Genomic DNA, 19727 nt, shown 5'->3' with positions numbered 1-19727 from the left:
CATCTATCCCATCCCATTTTCAATAAATAAAACTGAAGAAGCTTCTAAGATGGATGAGGTTTAAAACGCCAAGTCTTTTCACAGAGAGACCAGTTACTCCAAATCGTAGTATAAAATAGTATTTTTACTTAACTGCCATATACTTTTACTTTTTTTGCCAAACAGATACATGGTTACTCTTATTTGTAATACTAACCAGGAGAAGGACGGCAGGCATAGTCGTGATCGTTTGTCACTGCAGGCAAAGCACCCTCTGTGCTGTCAGGCATCTCATGATCAGAATCATCCAGGACAGCAACACCAAGACGCTTTCTTGCTCGCTGGTAAACTGACTCCCGAGCTTGTGAGCCGCCTCCTATATGTGTGAAATTAACCATATGCTTGTCATGATACATTTTGGTAATCACTTTTCAGTCCCTAAAATGACAAAATGTAGCAGCTATATTGCATCAGGATTAAATTATTAAACATTTTGTACAAGTAATATATTATTGGATTACAGTAGTATTACGTTTAACGCTGTCTACCTATCCTTACCCCAATCATTCCAGTGGAATCTAGACGGCACTGATCCCTGTTTAATACGGATCCGTCCACTGGCCGATGTGTATCTATCCTCAGGGGGAAAGTGCTGACTGCAAACAAAGGTGCTCCCACGAAGAATCTTAAAACTTGGTCCCTCATCTCTCCTGATCGCCCTCACCCAACGGGCACGTATTTCTCCATCAACAGGGAAATCGTGAAAACTCAGATACGGGAATTTCTGTTTGTTGTTTGAACAAAATGGTACACTGCAATAGCATCTTCTCGAAGATTGTGCCATGCTTCGGTGTTGGATGGGATACTGTTGCGATACAGACACCGGGAGAAAAGAAACAGCTAAATTAACATTCAGCTTTGACCAGGAATCAATATTTATCTAGCTATCATGCACAACAGTATTTGAATAGGTGAGTTACTATACATTCATGAATAAACTAACTGCCTAACAAAGGGTTAGATAGCTAGCTAAGTAAACTTGTTACATTACAGCCAGGCAGCAATGTAACGCTACCTTTTAACGTTATCGGTATCTGGTACTAAGTTGTTGTTAGCTAACGTTAGCCCACTTTTAAGTAACTAAGGCAGTGAACAATTATGAATTAACAATAACGTTAGCAAGTTACAAACCATTGCATATACGTAAACATTATTACTCTTAACTTTACTAATTTAACTTAAACGTACCTTTTGGAATTTCTTCAAGTAGCTAACTTGCTAGTTAGTGGTCAACACTTGTATTTTCGTTGAGAAGTCTCAGGTTACGGGCGAACGGAAGTGAAGTTAACCTGCTACGCGGAAAGGCGGAAGTTAGATGACGTCATCGTGAAAAGGGCCTATTCCCCCTCAGGAGACTGAAAAGATTTGGCATGGGTCCTCAGATCCTCAAAAAGTTATACAGCTGCACCATCGAGAGCATCCTGACTGGTTGCATCACTGCATGGTATGGCAACTGCTTGGCCTCCAACCGCAAGGCACTACAGAGGGTCGTGGGTACGGCCCAGTACTTCACTGGGGCCAAGCTTCCTGCCAACCAGGACCTCTATATCAGGGGGTGTCAGAGGAAGGCCCTCAAAATTGTCAAAGACTCCAGCCACCCTAGTCATAGACTGTTCTCTCTGCTACCGCACGGCAAGCGGTACCGGAGCGCCAAGTCTAGGTCTAAAAGGCTTCTCAACAGCTTCCACCCCCAAGCTATAAGACTCCTGAACAGCTAATCATGGCTACCCGGACTATTTGCACTGCCCCCCCCACCCCATCTTTTTATGCTGCTGCTACTCTGTTAATTATTTATAGTCACTTTATCTCTACCAATAATAAATAAACCAATAACATCTGTACTTAGGTAACACATTCTTTAAGGGATAGTCAATATGCGGACGTCGGTAAGGGCCTGGAGACGTCCTGGTAGAGAATACACTGTAGGGTAAACATCCCTGTCATGTGAGGCCTACAGTGTGTTGTATGATAAGCTATTGCCAATAACAATTTTGAGGGTTTTAGTTAATGAAAAATACATTTTCTAATTATACTGTTTTTATAGTTATTTAAAAGGACATATGTAATAATGGGTAACGGACAAGGAAACCCTTCACCAATCACCATAGTATTATTTTTCAGTCTATTATAAACATTTGACCCAAAATGTTTGATAAATATGAATTTTAATCTAATGGTTTGAAAAGTACTTTTAAAACTAGAATAAATAACTTTTTGGGCGACATAACCAAATTCACATTGAAATGTGAGTTATAGGTATTTTATTTTAATTGAAAACAAGTTTCAGAAGCGGTAGATCTGTTCTATGTGTGCTATTTCTATGCTTCCCCTTCTTAAGTTTTGTTTTTGCACTTTTTACTTTTAGTTTTATACACCAGTTTCAAGCAGCTGAAATACAATCATTTTGGTTATGTAAAATATATTTCACAGCGGTTTTGAATGTTTTATTTGATTTTCTACACAATGACTGCTTGTTTTGACACATAAACTGAAATTAGGCAAACTATTTTATCAACCAGGAAATGGTGGAGCGATTTCTGCATAGTTAATCTTTAAACGTTCTTTCAAGCAACAATACTCCCAATCGGTATTAGATAGAACGTCGCGTCCCCACCCACCTTGGTGGAAAACAACACGTGGTTACCTCGGTTCTCCCAATGGCTCACAGCAAAAACGTAACCTTTTTCCAAACACAATTTTCTTGTTTTCTGCTTGTTTTAGTCAATTACAAAACAACATTTAAGAAAAGTAAAACATGTGTAAGGATTACTTTTCCAACATTGTCTGCTCCCAAGCGTTCTCGCTACTTAAAAAAACGAAATATTGTAGGTCTTTCCTCATGCCCCTTTTCATGGTGGCGCTAGCCATGTGAGTGAGTGCTAGATAGCTAGCTACCGACCGGAACATTGGCTAGCTAGCCAGGACCAACAACACAAACAGACGGACTATACAGCTAGAAGTAGTGAGTGGGGTTACAAGTCAATTATACTAAACAAGTTAAATGTATTACTGTGAGTCTAGAGTCTAAGCCCTGTCAAAGCCGGGGGATGGGGGGGGTTCTAAGCTAACATATGGATTTTTTTTAAGATGGTCATACCAAAGATCATTTAGCTATTTGAGTTTGAATTTCCATTTAGAACCCTCTGTGGAAAGGGTTCTACCTGGAACTGAAAATGGTTCTGCTATGGGGACATCCGAAGAACCCTTTTAGGTTCTAGAAAGCACCTTTTTTTGTAAGAGTGTACTACCCCACCCATAGACTTTCTATATGAGGTTTTTGGGGAAATACTTTCTGTTTCTCTATGAGGGTTTGGAGAAATTGGAGCATCATTTTCCCAGGAATTGGGTAAATACTTATTGTTTCTCTATGAGGTTAAGGGGAAATACTTTCTGTTTCTCTCTGAGGTTTTAGAGTACCATTAAACTTTACGGTACAAGATGTGATTAAACACAGTATTAATGTTCACTTGCTGTGTCTATCATTTGAAATGTATGAAGGAAGACTGTTTCAAAAATATCCCTTGTTCCAGTTTCAGTTTGTCTGTGTCACCAGCCCCTCCTCTGTGTGACATTAGCTCTTCAAAAGTGGTTAGTCTATCTGGTATTCAGTTGATTTAAGGTTTGATTTAAGGGGCCTCATTTATAAATGTTGTGTATGCACAAAATATTTGTGTGACTTTACTTTAATAAAATGTTTGTTTTATTTAATTCCAAGTCATCTATAGATGACTAAATCATTATTTTGTAGTTCTTACTAAATCATTATGTAACCCTCTCACCAGGCTCGAATTTGACTCTCAAGATATTACCTTATTTAGAATATCTGAACAGCATGGGATATTAGGTGAGAAGGACATCTCCAATAAGAATCCCTATTGTAAACTTGCTAGGGTGAATGACAAATAGGGTATTAACTTCAGATAGAATGATTATAGACTTGGTTATTGGTATAAGGATATGCTTTCCCATGCATTAAATGAAACTGAAACAGTAAATGACTCCACCAATACAACAGACATAAGGTTCAATATCTATATTAATCAAATGTTCAATATATCACATCAACAGAAATACAAATTATAAACCCCAATGATTTTCCCACAACCCATGTCCAAATTATTTGCAAGCTTGCCAAACCCTGGGCGCGGCGTTGGAGCTCATAAAAAAAAATGACGACATACATAAAGTCCTGAAGTCCACCACACATTTGTAGTTACTCACTACTTGTAGATAATGCCTCAGCAAAATATAGTAGTTCCGTGCAGGTGTCCTCCCAAGATCCACAGCGAACACAGCTATCAATGCAGCCAGTAATCCGTAGCAGCAACAGACATCCGTTGGAAACCCGAACTCGTTGCGTCACAAGCAATTCTCTCCAAGTCTTGCACGATGCTAGGCTAACCTCTAGAATGTCAGTGTCTCCACAATGTGCCCGGCAGCTTCAGTCTCTACTAGGTCTTTCTTAACGAACTAATAAACACTTTCTTATAGAAATAAAATCAGGATTTCCCTTTAAAACAAACTCTGTAGGTATAGTTTTGTTTTATCTTTATCGTTTGCTTGGGTCGTTTTTTTCTTCCCCAACGCCACTAACGTCTCTCCTCTTTCTCCCTCTCAACTTTTTTCCCTCTCTTTCCTTCCTAGCAACCAGTCCACTCTCCCATTGGCCACAACTCAACAAGTTACCTCATTGGTCAAAACTTTTAACAAGATACGTGGGAAATTTAAACTTAAAAATAAACCAACCTATTACTTGTACATTTTTTTTAAACATTGCTTCAAAAGAAATGCATTAATGACATTACAAATCAGGAGCTATTCGATCACCTTTTAAATCTAATACCAATGAATTATAACAAATAAACTCTATACTTGGTTTTAGCAAGGTATTACACTCTCCCCCCACCAAAATAGGCATGTCCTCATGACTTGTGAACATAAGTGAAATGTAATGACAAGTAAATGTGTCAACTCTTAACTACAACCTACAGCTGAGACAAAACTTGTTAGATAATTGAAAATGAGATACATTTGTGTTTCCCTTATCCAATCCACTTGTACAATGTGGAACAATATCTGACAACTGGGGCTATACTTGGAACTCGGGTTTATCATAGGTAAGTAATACAGGTGCTTTCTTTACTCTCTGAGATCTTCTTATCCCTGGTCCTTCCATTTCCTCCGAAGTTTCCACTTCTCCCTGAACTTCTCGTTCCTCTTCTGTAATCTCTTCAACTGAGTTAGATGCCTCATTATCATCTACTTCAACTCCAGTTACGACCTCAGCTTCTTGACTGGACTCTTTTACTTCAGAACTTGGTCTGCTCTTTCAGGTTCCCCTGTCATTTGATTCCAAACTATGTCTAAGTCCAAGCTAAATGGTTCCAGCATCTCTTCCACTTCTCGCTTATACAGTTTGTATTTGGCACTTCATACCATACTCCGATGTCTTCATCTTCTGAGTCAAAATCCTTCTCATCTTCTGGATTCTCAACCTCTTCAACTTTCTCATCATTCTGAGGAGTACAGTTTCCAGGCAACTTTTCATTTCCCTTTCTCTTCCTCCTTCTTTGCAGGGTCCTTCTACCAGGTGTTGGTTCTATGTTAACCCCAGGTTCTATGCGCACTTTCTGCCCCAGTGGTAGCAGGTGGTTTCGATGAAGAATCTTAATGGGTCCATCTCCAATTTCAGGCTTCAAACGAAACACAGGTAAGTTTGACATCTGACTTTCCACCACATATGGCGTAGAGGCCCAGCGATCTGCCAGCTTATGTTTTCCTTGCAGTCCTAGATTCCGTATGAGGACTCTGTCTCCAGGCATAAGTTGCGTGTAGCGGATCTTCTTATCATATCGCTGTTTGTTTTCTTGGTTTTGCTTTCCAGCAGTGCTCTCAGCAAGTTTGTAAGTAGCTTGTAACTGTTTCTTCATATCAGATACATACTTGAGATAAGTTCTCTCTGAAGAGCTATCACTCGAGACTCCAAAACAAATATCAACAGGCAATCTAGCTTCACGTCCAAACATCAAAAATATGGCGAATAGCCAGTCGCTTCATTCCGACTACAGTTATACGAGTGCACTAGATGCCCAACATACTGACTCCATTTGTTCTTTCGTGTAGGATCAAGAGTTCCAAGCATGTTCAACAAGGTTCGGTTGAATCTCTCGGGTTGCGGATCTCCCTGAGGATGATATGGTGTTGTCCTTGACTTCTCCACTCCAAGCATATTCAGTAGCTCATGGATGAGTCGACTTTCAAAATCTCTACCTTGATCACTATGCATCCTCTTGGGCAGACCATAATGGATGAAGTACCTCTCCCACAATACCTTGGCGACCGTGGATGCTTTCTGATCCTTCGTAGGAAAAGCTTGAGCGTATCTTGTGTAATGATCCGTAATGACAAGAACATTCGCTGTGTTACTGGAGTCTGGCTCAATGGACAGGAAATCCATACACACAAGGTCCATAGGTCCATCGCTTTGCATATGACCAAGCGGCGCAACTATCTTTGGAAGTGTTTTCCCTCTGTACACAGCGAGCACAGGACTTACAGTACTCTTCTACTTCCATCTTCATGCGTGGCCAGTAGAACCCGGTCTCTGACAAGTCCATATGTCTTGTCAAATCCTAAATGACCTGAGTCATCATGCAGCGCGTGAGAACCATAGTTCTGAACTTCTCTGGAAGAAGTAACTGAGCACGACGAGTCTTGTTTGGCGGATGTGTGATCCTGTACATAACTCCATCTTCCATCTTTAGCTTCTCCCACTCTCTCAGGAGCAAAGAGATGAGTGGATGTTTTGTCTTGGTCACCCTGGTGATATCATGTTTATTCAAGAGCAACCCACATCTCTCCTAAGCAAGAATCTTCTTGTTGCGATGCAGAAAGTTCCATAGTGCTCAATCTGGGCATGTTAGACTTCAGCATGCTCAGGTTACAGTATGCTTGAGGCACAGCATGCATAGAGGCTCCCAACTGATCAATCACTCTACTATGAGATGATCCAGGAGTTATTCTAACAACATTAGACATCTGGCACATGGCTCTAACACCGGATGCAGGAATGTCTCTCCAATCTTGTTCCACTGCATATTGCTGATGTAGGGCGGCGAGATAAAGCATCGGCATCTATGTTCTGCCTGCCTGGCCTGTACTTGAGACTAAAGTCATAGGTAGACAACGCAGCCAGCCAACGATGACCAGTGGCATCCAGTTTTGCGGACGTGAGGACATATGTCAATGGGTTGTTGTCTGTTCTAACCTCGAACTTGACCCCATACAGGTAATCATGTAGTTTATCAACCACGGCCCACTTCAACGCAAGAAACTCTAACTTGTGAGCTGGGTAGTTGCGTTCAGAAGCGGTCAGGCTTCGACTCACAAATGCCACAGGACGCAGACCCTCACCTTGGTCTTGGTACAGTACTCCACCTAACCCTTCGCGGCTAGCATCTACATGTAGAACGTATGGTAACTGAGGATCAGCAAAAGCTAACACAGGAGCTTTTGTGAGGCTTTCCTTCAATGTCTCGAATGCCAATTCACACTTCTCATTCCACCTTGATCCAAATGGTTCTGAGTTGTTGAAGTAGGCTTTCACCTCTTCCTTGGGCTTTCTCCCTTTCTTGCCTGCGGGAAGATATCCACATAAGAGCTGATTCAGGGGGTAACTCACTTTAGAGTAGTCTTTCACAAATCTCCTGTAATATCCACAGAATCCTAGGAAAGAACGCAGAGCAGTCACAGTTTCAGGCCTTGGCCACGTGGTGACAGCTTCAATTTTTGATGGGTCTGTGGCCACTCCATTCTGGGATATGATATGTCCAACATAGTTGACAGATGTGCGGCAAAACTGACACTTGTCAAGGGACAGTTTTAGGCCTTCACTTTTCAAGCGGTCCAACACCTTGAGCAACCTCTGCTCGTGTTCTTCCAGCGTCCTTCCAAACACGAATTAAGTCGTCAAGGTAAACAAGAACTTCGAGTAGATTCATGTCTCCAACTGTCTGTTCCATGACACGTTGAAATGTTGCAGGTGCTCCGGACACACCCTGTGGCATCCTCTCAAATTGGTAAAATCCAACTGGACAGATAAATGCAGTCTTCTCTTTATCTGTGTCACCCATTGGGATTTGATAGTATCCGCTTGGAGATCTAACACACTGAACCATTTGCTCCCACTCAAACATGTCAGAGCATCCTCCACACGTGGGACTGTGTACTGGTCGGGAACAGTGCGCTTGTTGAGGGTCCTGTAATCAACACACATGCGTATGGTGCCATTCTTTTTCCCTCACCACCACAATAGGAGATGCATAGGGGCTTCTCGACTCAGATATGATCCCAGAACTTTTCAAGTTATTTAGATGCTTCCTTACATCTTCAACATCAGCTGGAGCCAAGCGGCGAGATCTCTCCCTAAACGGTTTGTCTTCAGTAACTCTGATGGTGTGATGAGTACTCTTTGAACAACCCACATCAAACTCATGTGTTGAGAACACTTCTTTCCGTTCCATCATCTTTTCACATAACCTCTTCTTCCATCCCTCAGGCACTGGAGAATCTCCAAAGTTGAATGAAGAAGACGTCAACTTCTCAGATGAATCCTGCTCTCGTTTCAATGGAAACCCAGGAGCAATATCTACAGGAAACAGATGAGCAATAGGCATACCTCGTTTCAGAGTGATCTCCTTTGTCGAGACATTCCTGACAGTAAGGGTGATTCTTCTAGACGACACAACTGCAACCGTCTGGATTTCAGGCCTCACTAGTAATTCTTCAGGGAACCGGGGTTCTTCAGGCCTCTCTACCAGAAGGGTTTGAGTAGAAGGTACCCCAGGAAACTTTGGAATTCCAGTAACTCTCGCCTGCCCACCAGGTGGCAGGGTGACAGGTTTTGTCTGTGCAAACCAGACCGTTCCTTTCTTCTCATCATCATCAGTTGAGCTTTCTCTCATCCTCTCATATGCCTCCTTGATAGCAGGATGAACTTGTAGTGTGCTAAGGAAACCTTCACCTTCCTTTTCTCTGCAAGCAGTCATAAGTCTCTTCACTACAGACGTATTTGTGCCGACCAGAATAGACACGTCACCTTTCATGGCCGGATCTGGACATACCAACACAAGTGCTTCAATGGTCTCTGCTACGCCCACAACCGATCCCGAGAACTCAAGCTTGAGCGACAAATAGCCATCATATGGATACTGCTCAGAGCTAAGGCCCCATATCTCTAAGTTTCCTATAGGAATCAATGGCAAATGCGTCAGGTACTTGTCATAAAAGGATCTGTAAAGTAGAGTAATCTGAGAACCACTATCTAGTAAAGCTTTAGTATAGACACCTTCAATCTGTACAGAAACGACAGAACTTGGGCCAACTAAACCTGTAGGTAGCATGTCTTTCATGTCTTCATACTTGTGGCACTTTGTGGAACGTATCTTCACCGGGGACGTCAGGCCGCTCCTTTACTGGGTCCCTCTGTAGTTTCCCATAGACCGTTTTTGTTTGATCAGGCGTGTGTTGACTTTCCTCAAGTTCTCTTCACCTTCACAGTTTCTCTTGAAATGGCCATCTTCTCCACATCTATAACAGAACACTCCAGGGTTTCTGTCGGCCTGTGTCTGTTCTTGTGATGGATTTACCCTTTTCTTTTTGCTTTTAAGTGCAACATCTGACCTTTGTGTGTCAGAGTGAGCTGCTGTGACGTTAGCAGACATGAGACGTGTCATTTCAATTTTCAAACCTTTTAGCTCTTTTCTCAGCACTTCTATCTCAGTATTAGCTTCTTCACAAACTGTAGCAACAGGAGCAACAGCTGATGACTTCACAACACTCTTCGTTGTGTTCCCTGTCTTGAATCATGTCCTCCTCCTCCCTTACCTCCTGCAGCAGCTCAGTAAAGGTTGGTGGATCACGCAGCTTATAGGTCATGCGAATACGAAGCGCAACCATGTCATGTGAGGATGCACCTCTCGCTACTTGGCCAATGCGTGTGCGATTCATCTCTGACAGCTCAATGCCTCCTTTTCGATATACAGTGTGTAGCAATTTGTCAAGTCTCAATAGGTAAGCTGAAAGCTTCTCTCCTTCACTCTGGAATGTGCTTCTGAACCTTACCATGACATCAGGTGCACTTTCGGTGGTACGAATACGGTTTCTAGAGCCTTCATGTATTCGATCGCTGTAGCATGGGGGTTTCCGGTCCTAAAGAACCTCACAATGTCAGCAGCAGGCCCTTTAAGACTTTCTATTATTCTCTGTTTTTCACATTGTCGGTGCACTGCCATTCCTCTAGAAAATGGGTGGTTTGCTCAGCCCATGCATCATACTCTTCCTCTCCACTAGGAGTGGGCTTCACACCTGAGAACATACGTAGCTTACGGTAACTCTGAGTCTCAGATGGCACATTGTTGCATTTTTTCTACCAGTGAACTTATGGCAGTAACCAGTTCAGCGTTGAGGTCAGCACCAGAGGGACTTACCAGGCCTTTAACATCAGCCACAGTCTTCCCTTCATATCTCAGAAAGGATAATAGCTTTGCCTGGAAATCTTCACCCTCTCTCTCAACTGGAGATGTGACTTGTGAAACTACATGTACAGGCCAGGGACCCAACTCTCCAGGTATCCCAACAACACTTGGCACAGCTATTTCGTTAAGGTTGTTTGATATCTCTACCAAAACATACTGCTTTTTACCAGCTGAATAGGAACAACGACCATGCAGTCTAATTTTACCAAAAGCCTTAACATAAGTCAGCGTTTCCAGCAGAACCTCATCAGACACATCATCTGTAACACTGCTAAGGACAACTGCACGATTAGTAGCTAGCTGTTTCTCTCTACACCAGGTAACAATCTCTTCAACATGCATATTGTAGGTTTATGCCTATACAGCAATGTCAGAAGAAAATCCAAAATTTCAATTCAAAATTGTCAAATGAGAGTCAAAAATATCCCATCAACAATAACCAAGATCCCGGACGAGCCCCCAAAATGTAACCCTCTCACCAGGCTCGAATTTGACTCTCAAGATATTACCTTATTTAGAATATCTGAACAGCATGGGATATTAGGTGAGAAGGACATCTCCAATAAGAATCCCTATTGTAAACTTGCTAGGGTGAATGACAAATAGGGTATTAACTTCAGATAGAATGATTATAGACTTGGTTATTGGTATAAGGATATGCTTTCCCATGCATTAAATGAAACTGAAACAGTAAATGACTCCACCAATACAACAGACATAAGGTTCAATATCTATATTAATCAAATGTTCAATATATCACATCAACAGAAATACAAATTATAAACCCCAATGATTTTCCCACAACCCATGTCCAAATTATTTGCAAGCTTGCTTAAACCCTGGGCGCGCGTTGGAGCTCATAAAAAAAATGACGACATACATAAAGTCCTGAAGTCCACCACACATTTGTAGTTACTCACTACTTGTAGATAATGCCTCAGCAAAATATAGTAGTTCCGTGCAGGTGTCCTCACAAGATCCACAGCGAACACAGCTATCAATGCAGCCAGTAATCCGTAGCAGCAACAGACATCCGTTGGAAACCCGAACTCGTTGGTCGTCACAAGCAATTCTCTCCAAGTCTTGCACGATGCTAGGCTAACCTCTAGAATGTCGAGTGTCTCCACAATGTGACGGCAGCTTCAGTCTCTACTAGGTCTTTCTTAACGAACTAATAAACACTTTCTTATAGAAATAAAATCAGGATTTCCCTTTAAAACAAACTCTGTAGGTATAGTTTTGTTTTATCTTTATCGTTTCCTTGGGTCGTTTTTTTCTTCCCCAACGCCACTAACGTCTCTCCTCTTTCTCCTCTCAACTTTTTTCCCTCTCTTTCCTTCCCAGCAACCAGTCCACTCTCCCATTGGCCACAACTTAACAAGTTACCTCATTGGTCAAAACTTTAACAAGATACGTGGGAAATTTAAACTTAAAAATAAACCAACCTATTACTTGTACATTTTTTTTAAACATTGCTTCAAAAGAAATGCATTAATGACATTACAAATCAGGAGCTATTCGATCACCTTTTAAATCTAATACCAATGAATTATAACAAATAAACTCTATACTTGGTTTTAGCAAGGTATTACAATTATTTTGTAGTTCTTCAAAGTAAATAAGGCATTATTTTATGACTTCTGAATACCAAATATCAATCACTTAGATCATTTATTTTCAGGTAGAGATACCATGCGAAGCAACTGCTTTCTATCACTCTCTACCACAGTGTTATCTCTTCTCTCATTCTCCATTCCACACCGTTATTATTATACACTGAACAAAAATATAAATGCAACATGCGACAAATACTCCTCAGTCTCATCAACTGTCCGGGTGGCTGGTCTCAGACGATCCCTCAGGTGAAGATGCCGGATGTGGAGGTCCTGCAGTCAGCATGACAATTGCACGCTCCCTCAAAACTGCCCATTTTAGAGTGGCCTTTTATTGTCCCCAGCACAATGTGCACCTGTGTAATGATCATGCTGTTTAATCAGCTTCTTGATATGCCACACCTGTCAGGTGGATGGATTATCTTGGCAAAGGAAAAATGGTAACTAACAGGGATGTAAACAAATGTGTGCACAACATTTGAGAGAAATAAGCTTTTTGTGCGTATGGGACATTTTTTGAATATTTTATTTCAGCTCATGAAACCAACACTTTACATGTTGCCTTTAAATTTTTGTTCAGTAAAGCCCGCTATGCCCTCCGACGAACCATCAAACAGGCAAAGAGTCAATACAGGACTAAGATTGAATCGTACTACACCGGCTCTAACGCTCGTCGGATGTGGCAGGGCTTGAAAACTATTACAGACTACAAAGGGAAGCACAGCCGCGAGCTGCCCAGTGACACGAGCCTACCAGACGAGCTAAATTACTTCTATGCTTGCTTCGAGGCAAGCAACACTGAAGCATGCATGAGAGCACTAGCACAGGTACCCCCCTGTATATAGCCTCCCTACTGTTCTTTTATTTTACTTCAGCTCTTTTTTTTCTCAACACTTTTTTATTAAAAAATTAATGCATTGTTGGTTAAGGGCTGTAAGTAAGCATTTCACGGTAATGTCTACACCTGTTGTATTCGGCGCATGTGGCAAATAAAATGTGATTTAGGTTAGTATTGTGGAGTAACTACAACATGGTTGATCCATCCTCAGTTTTCTCATATCACAGCCAATAAACTCTTTAAGTGTTTTAAAATCACCATTGGCCTCATGGTGAAATCACTGAGCGGTGTCTTCCTCTTCGGCAACTGAGTAAGGAAGGACGCCTGTATCTTTGTAGTGACTGGGTGTATTGATACACCATCCAAAGTGTAATTAATAACTTCACCATGCTCAAAGGGATATTCAGCACCTGCAAATTTTTTTTTACACATCTACCAATCGGTGCCCTTTTTTGCGAGGCATTGAAAAAACTCCCTGGTTTTTGTGGTTGAATCTGTGTTTGAAATTCACTACTCGATTGAGGGACCTTATGGATAATTATATGCGTGGGGTACAGAGATGGGGTAGTCTTTCAAAAATTATATTAACCACTATTATTGAACATGGAATGAGTCCATACAACTTATTATGCAATTTGTTAAGCACATTTTTACTCCTGAACTTATTTAGGCTTGCCTCATCAAAGGGGGTGAATACTTATTGACTCAAGACATTTCAGCTATACATTTTTTCTTAATTTCTAAAATGTTCTACAAACAAAAATTCCACTTGGACATCATTGTGATGAGGTGTGAATGAAGGAGTCAGGCGCAGGAGGTAAAACACCGAAGTCCAGAGTTTATTCCGTTTACATAAATAAAACGCACCCAGCGTCAAAACAAAACTATCACAAGGGAAATATTCCACCTTGGCAATAACAAATGGAAGAGAAGCTCAACTGAGCTACTCACTCTCACAATGAAACAATCACTCACAAAGACAAGGGGAACAGAGGGAACACTTATACACATACTAATTAGGGGAATGAGCACCAGGTGTGTGTGATTGACAAGACAAGACATGACAAGTGGCCGCGTCGCAGCCGGCCGCGACCGGGAGACTCATGGGCGGCGCACAATTGGCCCAGCGTCGTCCAGGGTAAGGGAGGGAATGGCCGGCAGGGATGTAGCTCAGTTGATAGAGCATGGCGTTTGCAACGCCAGGGTTGTGGGTTCGATTCCAACGGGGGGCCAGTATAAAAAAAAAAAAAAAATGTATTCACTAACTGTAAGTCGCTCTGGATAAGAGCGTCTGCTAAATGACTAAAAAATAAATAAAAATAAAAATAAAAAATGGAGTGATGAGAATGGGATCGGCAGTAGCTAGTAAGCCGGTGACGACGAACGCCGAAACCTGCCCGAACAAGGAGGGGAGGCAGCCTCGGCGGAAGTCGTGACAATTATGGGGTATTGTGTGTAGATCAGTGACACAACATCTCAATGTAATTAATTTAAAATTCAGGTTGTAACATCAAAATGTGGAAAAAGAAAAGGGGTGTGAATACTTCCGGAAGTTACTGTATCTAAGTTTTCAGGTTGTGTTAGTTAATATTGCAAAATAATTATTCTCATTGGTTGTCAAATGGTACTGTTTTGATAGTTATTTAATGTTGTGACAGGTATTGTAAGTTTTGATGGTGTTAGTGCATTTTGCAAAATAAATGTGTTGTTTTTGGCAAACACACTTCACTTTATTGGGCTCAACTCTTTTGCAAAGGTGAACCCTGATTCCAGAAAAGTGTTCAAGAAATCGTGACAAACTGTAATATATTTTTTTCCATAATGTAATGAATGGTGAGACTACTTTGTCATTAGATAACAAATTCCACTGTTGAGATACATGTATGTATTTTAAGTTGAAGCACCAATCATAAATGTCATCTCAGGCCTACAGCGTGTTCTCGGCCAAGATAAACCAATAACATCTGTACTTAGGTAACACTTTCTTTAAGGGATAGTCAATATGCGGACGTCGGTAAGGGCCTGGAGACGTCCTGGTAGAGAATACACTCTAGGGCTAACATCACCGTCATGTGAGGCCTACAGTGTGTTGTATGCTAAGCTATTGCCAATAACAATTTTGAGGGTTTTAGTTAATTCAAATACATTTTCTAATTATACTGTTTTTATAGTTATTTAAAAGGACATATGTAATAATGGGTAACGGACAAGGAAACCCTTCACCAATCACCATAGTATTATTTTTCAGTCTATTATAAACATTTGACCCAAAATGTTTGATAAATATGAATTTTAATCTAATGGTTTGAAAAGTACTTTTAAAACTAGAATAAATAACTTTTTGGGCGACATAACCAAATTCACATTGAAATGTGAGTTATAGGTATTTTATTTTAATTGAAAACAAGTTTCAGAAGCGGTAGATCTGTTCTATGTGTGCTATTGTCACGATCGTCGGAAACAGAGGACCAATGCGCAGCGTTGAAGGCGAACATACTTTTTATTTTATGATTACACAAACAAAACAACAAACGATAACGTGACATCCTCGGTCTAACACAAACCACACTGGAACAAGATCCCACAAATACTGTGGAAAAACAGACTGTTTAAATATGGTTCCCAATCAGAGACAACCAGCAACAGCTGACACTCGTTGCCTCTGATTGAGAACCACTCTGGCCAACATAGAAACACAATAACTAGAACACCCTAGAAACACAAAACACAAAGAACACTCACACCCTGGCTCAACATACAAGCGTCCCCAGAGCCAGGGCGTGACAGTACCCCCCAAAGGCACGGAGTCAAGGATCGGTAGGATAGTCAGTTTTACGAGGGCATGTTTGGCAGCATGAGTGATCATCCTTGAGATGTTTCCAATCAGGCCTTTATGGTAGAGTGGCCAGAAGGAAGCCACTCCTCAGTAAAAGGCACATGACAGCCCACTTGGAGTTTCCAAAAGGCTCCTAAAGGACTCTCAGACCATGAGAAACAAGATTCTCTGGTCTGATGAAACCAAGATTGAACTCTTTAGCCTGAATGCCAAGTGTCACATCTGGAAGAAATCTGGCACCATCCCTACGGTGAAGCATGGTGGTGGCAGCATCATGCTGTGGGGATGTTTTTCAGCGGCAGGGACATGGAGACTAGTCAGGATCGAGGGAAAGATGAACGGAGCAAAGTACAGAGAGATCCTTGATGAAATCCTGCTCCAGAACGCTCAGGACCTTAGACTGGGCTGAAGGTTCAACTTCCAATAGGACAACAACCCTAAGTACTGAGTAAAGGGTCTGAATACTTATGTAAATTTGGTATTTCAGTTTTTTATTTTTTGTACATTTGCAAGAATTTCTAAAAACGTGTTATTGCTTTGTCATTATGGGGTATTGTGTGTAGATTGATGAGGGGATAAAAACAATTTAATCAATTTTAGAATAAGGCTCTAACGTAACAATGTGGAAAACGTCAAGGGGTCTGAATACTTTCCGAATGCACTGTACACTTCCATTATTTAGTTTTTATTGTGAGGCTTTTAGGCGAACTAGGGCAAAACAGAAAAAAACATCCTGTTCATGAGAGTCTGAGCTTTAGACAGAGGGGTCAGATTAGTGTAGACAGAAGTAGGAAGAAGAGACTGTACCAACTTCAGGTGAGCCTTGTGAGGCTTGTGAGCATCCTAGTGCCAAACGGAGTCTCAGCTTTCAATAGAGTGGTGATAATAGTTTGTAGGCCAAACCGGACGCTACAGACATTTTTGTGAGAAGACCAATTTTCGGGATGTCTCATGGTCTGACAAACACCGCTCTAGCTCTGCCACCTTCCACCGCAGATATCGGCAGATGTGGTGGATTGAGAAGCAACCAATGCAAAAACCCACATATCTCTATGTCACACCCTGATCTGTTTCACCTGTCTTTGTGATTGTCTCCACCCCCCTCCAGGTGTCGCCCATTTTCCCAGTATCCCCAGTGTATTTATACCTGTGTTCTCTGTTTGTCTGTTGCCAGTTTGTTTTGTTTCGTCAAAACTACCAGCGGTTTTCCCCTTGCGCCTGTCTTTCTCAAGTTCCTGTTTTCTAGTTTTCCCGGTATTGACCATTCTGCCTGCCCTGACGCTGAGACTGCCTGCCGTTCTGTACCTTTTGGACTCTGATCTGGGTTACTGACTTCTGCCTGCCCTTGACCTGTTGTTTGCCTGCCCCCTGTTTTTGTAATACACTTTTGTTACTTCGACAATGTCTGCATCTGGGGCTTCTCCTGAAACGTGATACTCTAGCTTAAACAGACAGATTTTTATGGGGATTTTTGTATTATGTTAATTAGACTTATCCTGAAGCCACAGCGCTCTCTTCACAATATCTATTTCCTTTTGTGGGAGCATTGCAAAATGTTGATTGGGATGTTTGACCTGGTTTGACGTACATTGTAAAACAAAGAAACTTTTCTGCATGGTTTTTTATTTCTGCATGACAAAAAAATCTACAAGGAAATTAGCTCTTTATCAATGGGGGTCAATGGGGAAGATGGATCGTTTTCCACAAAGGTGGGCGTGGTCTAGGGGAATGCCTTAACCGTGGTATATTGGCCATATACCATACCCACACATACCTTATTGCTTAATTATAGTATTTGTTGAGTTCTAATGAATGGTAAGAAAACCTTCCTATCCCATGACAAATGATACTGTTTTGATAGAGCTATTTAGTTTTGTGACAGGTATTAAGTTAGGACGGTGTAGTTTTGTCAAACACACTTCAGTTTAGTGGGTCTACATACAGTTTTTTGACAAAAGTGGTAGAGCAATAGAGAAATGAATATTATTGCAACACAAAACAAGAAACAACTGCACTAAACATGTATGATGAATTTAAAACAGTGCTAAACATGTATGAGGCTTGAAAGTAGTTTATTGGGCAATCAAAATACTACACGTCACCCATATAGAATTACACCATTTATTCACTTCATTTATCCAGTAACCAATCAATCATGTTTCAAGACAAAGTATGTTTATGCATAAAATGTACACTTCTTTCAGAAACACTAAACTAGTGCTACTCAGTATTTGAAGGACAGGCTTTTGTAATAATTTTGTTTAATTTTTTGTTAATCAGTGATTGTTTGATTGATTGACTGATATAGTAGTCTTATTGATGATGTCACAGTAAGCTGATGGTTAATTCCATAAGGAGACTGGAGAGGATCTCCGACGGCCCCATGCTGGTCGCTTCTCACCCCGTTCTGCGAAACAATTTAGAAAGCAATATAGCTGCTTCATCTTCAGCCACTGAGGAAGAGAGATTTTCCATTTTAGCAAATCATTTCAAATAAAAACCAGACCACTCAAACACTTACACACGTAAAGTAGTATAATTATTGTTCACTTTACAAAAAGTAGTTTTCACTTTTCACCAAGTCTAATCACATGACATTACTGGTAAAGTCTTTGATCTCATCCAGCTGCAATGTGTAAAAACGGAATAATGCACAGCAGCATTTTGCATCAGAACACTCAACATTAGATATTGTAGTTGAGAGGTAAGGAGTGCCAATTTGACTTAGGGCATGATTAGGTGCTATGACAGTACAATACAATATAATATTTTAAAATACATGCCAAAACTTTCCAATTGTATTTCCAACTAAATTACAATATTCACCCTACTTGTATTTTTAAAGAACATTTTTCCAAATACTTGCTTCGAAATGTATTTGAAATTAATAGAAATAAAAATAATTAGTATTTGAACCCGGATTTGGTACTTTTTTCACACACACACGCACACGCACACACACACACTAGACGTACCTTCCATGGGGACAGCTTCATTGAGTGTACTTGCTGCTAACAGGACACTCACAAGAGCGAACAGCAGTATCACAATCTGGATCTTCATCCTTTATTAAAGCACAGATAGCACAACAGGTCAAAACACACACAGGGTCCTCTTTCTCTGCCAGAGCACAGAGAGCACACCAGGTTAACAAAAATGCACAGTCTGCCGTGACAGGGATGGACCGAGTAGTGTCCAGCTGTATACAGCTTTCACATTTGAGAAAAGAAGTGGCTCAGTGAAAGCAAACTTACCTCTGAGTTGGAAGATTCTGGTTGATGCTGGTTGTCTGCTGATGTCTTCTGGACCTCAGTAGTAGAGTAGTGGAGTGTCTCTCTGTCATCTCTGTCTTATACTCTCTCTGCAGATACCTGCCCCGTCCTGCCACACCTCTCACAGTCAAAACACAAACCAGTTTACATCACAGCCATGTCAATAATCTCTGTCATGAACACCCTTGAGGGTATTTCACCCCCTGAAAAAAGAATGTGTACGCTTGTTTTAGTTTTTTTTTCAATTGGTTTTGCACATGCACTCAAAACAATCATGATATCCTCTATACAATAGTTTGTCATTTGTCATTGCAAATGCTCAACGGTTTTCTACAAATTACACAAAACATTAGACACAACCCTATACACATAAAGCAAACATCTACTATGTAAAGAATGTGAAACTTAATAAAATATTTTGTTCACGGTCCATATTATCGATTAATCTCATAACGCTATATCTCTACCACCAACATGTCAACTCTTTGCATGTGATCGACGAGGATGTTTTTAGTTAGTGTTTCTTGAGCAATGATGTGACTAATGGTAAGATGACCTTATTTATTAATTTCTAAAATGTTCTATAAGCAAGAA

The 19727-nt window shown here is 41.0% G+C and overlaps 1 long non-coding RNA gene across 1 annotated transcript; it reads right to left on the bottom strand.

Annotated features, from left to right (window-relative positions):
- Positions 1-17916: 17916 nt before the first annotated feature.
- On the bottom strand, positions 17917-19206 carry LOC121537373. Its single transcript, XR_005995053.1, has 3 exons — positions 19116-19206; positions 18837-18925; positions 17917-18314 (listed from the first exon to the last, which is right to left on the bottom strand). It is a non-coding gene; the product is annotated as an uncharacterized LOC121537373 (long non-coding RNA).
- Positions 19207-19727: the final 521 nt, after the last annotated feature.

The sequence above is a fragment of the Coregonus clupeaformis genome, chromosome 24, assembly GCF_020615455.1.
Source record: "Coregonus clupeaformis isolate EN_2021a chromosome 24, ASM2061545v1, whole genome shotgun sequence".
NCBI lineage: Eukaryota > Metazoa > Chordata > Actinopteri > Salmoniformes > Salmonidae > Coregonus > Coregonus clupeaformis.
This window is presented reverse-complemented; position numbering and strand designations above follow the sequence as displayed.